The following is a 3,292-nucleotide window of genomic DNA, read 5'->3' on the forward strand; positions in this document are numbered from 1 at the left end:
ATGTATGTAAATACACACATATATATGTTTATTTGTGTGTGTATGTATGTCTATATATATATATATATATACACATATTTACATACGTACATACATACATAAACATATATTTGTTGAGGGTTTGACATCACAAAGCACATTCACTGGTTGTGCTCAGCTAACTTGGTATTAAAGTCTTACTCGGACTGTTTGAGTTTCTGGGAAGTGATAAGAAGCCCTCTATACCTACTAGTTATGACGGTCTCGCAAACGATGAAGAGGAGTACGATAATTTTGATAGGAGAAGAAATTGATAAATATAAGATTTATTTCTATTAGTAGAAAAAAGTTTAATTTCTATTACAAGAATGAAATGCAGGAAAGAAATACAGAAAATCTTCTAATAGGTACTCAAATGATATTTTAACATCTCCATATATCATCTTGGAGCTCTTTATAACTGATTAATGTTCTAGGTTTCATATATAAAAATAGTGAAATTGTAAAAAGGATTTAAAATGAACAAGCAAGGGATAAATAAGGACGGATGCCTACGAATCATTAAATTTTCAAATCTTGGTAAATTACTTAATTTAAACATTACATAAATTACTTGATTAAAACATTACTTTGATACAAAATGATGTTTCATCTAAATACTGTTTAAGAAAAGGTTAGTCATAACATCAGGTAACCCATAATTTTATCCAAAAGCTACAATTATAGTTCATTAGTGGTATTAACAATGTTGCAGAGACAATGAAAATTTATAATTTCTTGAGATTATTGTGTAAAATTGAAATAAAGCTCTATTAATTCTCACAAATGTTAACTCCATCTATTTTTCTTTCATTTTGTGATTGACTCATTAGTGTTAAGTGTTATGCTCGTCAATAAAACAGTCACTTCTTTTACAATTAGTTGGATAAAAGACTTATGAAATAACGGGATGTTTGAAGGGTAAAGTACACCATATGTCATGAACAGTTTGAAGGGTAAAGTACACCATATGTCACTAAGGCTACAAAAGAATCGACCCACTCCCAAGGAGCTCGAGTCCGAGCTCGGTCAACATTGAGTTTGAATCAACTTCGAGTTGATCAAGTCGAATTTGAATTCAAAAATAATTAACTTGTTAGCTCATGAGGCGGCTTAACATATATATTGCTAATATTTTATTATTTATTAAGAACAATAATTATTTTATTTTTTTTAAAAAATAAAATAATTATTTTTTTAAGGTCGAGCTTTACATTTTGAGTTCATTGATCTCAAATTCGAGTTCGAATTTCATAAGACTAAGTTGAGTCTCGACTCGATTAGGCCAAGATTCGACTCGACTCGTTTGTTATTTTATTTTTTAAAAAAAATAAAATAATTATTTTTTTAAGGTCGTGCTTTACATTTTGAGTTCATTGATCTCAAATTCGAGTTCGAATTTCATAAAACTAAGTTGAGTCTCAACTCGATTAGGCCAAGATTTGACTTGACTCGTTTGTATCCCTATATGTCACCACATTTTTTTTTTAAATCTCGTCTAATCCATTATAATTTTTTTCATGCCAATTAACCGTTCAAATTCCTAAAAAGCTCTATTTTGACCAATCCATTAATAAATCGGTTAAACGAGTTGGAATTTGCGGTCAAGTCCCACACTTTTCTATTATTTTGTATTTTTAACCGTAGCTTCTCGTAGTTTTACAATATAGCACTATGTAATCTAATTTTAATGTAGTGTACATGTAGCATCCCATGAGGTGCAGCATATTCCATTTGGGTTAATCCATTTTTTAGACGGAGATCAAAATGAAGCAGTTTAAGAGTTCAATCGTCTATTTGACAAGGAAAAAAGAACTATAGTTGGCCAGATAAGATTTTGAAAAAGTTTCATAACTTTTAGTTCACCTAACCCAAATTTAATATACAAAGTATTATGATTGAAATAGAAGAACTTGTTCTTATTTTTTGAACGAATATTTCTTTATCACTTGGATTGCAATAAGTATTTCTTCTTTGACCACCCTTTCAAATGCAACTTATATGTATACAATAACAATAGTAGTAATAATAATATTGATACTAATAATAACTAATAATAATTAATAATAAAAAGAAAAAAAATAATAATTAATAATAGTAGGAATAATAATGGTAATACTGATAGGAATATCTATTTCCAACTGTGCAAATTGAAAGAGCGCACAAGAAATGATAAGATGAATTGATCCTAGCCAATTAGTGCTCCTTATATTAAAAAAATATAAGTATTTTAATGCATCACCTAAAAAAAAATCTATTTCTCTAAATTTTTTTTCAAGCAAATTATCAGCAAAAAGGATAGATGCAAACTCATCATAATTTGAAGTCAGAACAATAATTAGGTGGAGAAAAACAGGCAATAGTGTATTGTGTTTTGGAGATGAAATATAATTCAAAGGAACTGCAGACACTATATAAGATTGCTTCTTTACTATTTGCGTTTTGCACCGTAGAACTAACATCTAATTAATTTCTCAGTACATATCTCTTATCGTAACCTCTTGACGTATAATCTTGATACATTTTAAAGGCCATTATGTTTAAATGAAGAATGTCTAATCAAATTGATCCCCAAATTAAGGTTTTAAATGCGTGTCTGTTTGTGCGTATATGTATATACATGTGTATGGAAACATTTAAATTAGTAGCTTTCTAACAAAGCATACAATTAAACTTCATTAAAAATAGGTAAAGTTGATCAAATGAATAGTTAGTTATCTACCTCAACAGATTCATGTTCATCATACTTAAAAATCTAGTTATTCATATGGGTGCATAACATAATAATAATAGCTAAAATCAACATACTTTTAGTGACAGAGCTAAGAAATGTTCTTAGTGGGGGCAAAATTTATTAAACTATTTGCTTAAAGGATAATTTTTTTTAATCTCTTACATTTCCTTCATTTATTAATTTTCAAGTCCAATTGTGTATACCATTTTGTGTTGATTTTCAGGTTATCCAACAATTTTTTTTTCACTTTTTACTCATTCCAATTTTATTTTATAGGGTTAACTGTAGAATGCAAGAAAAGTAGACCTATGTACAACTTACAAGATGACAAACAGTTTATATTTAACTTGCAATTTGAAAAAATTATATTGGAATTGGACACTTTATATTTTTCATGAATGTTCCTATTATTTTTTGTTTGTCTTCTTAGAAATATATACCTGTGTAGACAAACCTTTATTCTAAGTAATTTTTTTTTCAATTAATAAAATAAAATTACCAGAATGCATGAAAAAGTAGAAACAAGAAAATAATGTAGCT

The sequence above is a fragment of the Coffea eugenioides genome, unplaced genomic scaffold (genome assembly GCF_003713205.1).
Source record: "Coffea eugenioides isolate CCC68of unplaced genomic scaffold, Ceug_1.0 ScVebR1_3052;HRSCAF=4191, whole genome shotgun sequence".
Classification (NCBI taxonomy): Eukaryota; Viridiplantae; Streptophyta; class Magnoliopsida; order Gentianales; family Rubiaceae; genus Coffea; species Coffea eugenioides.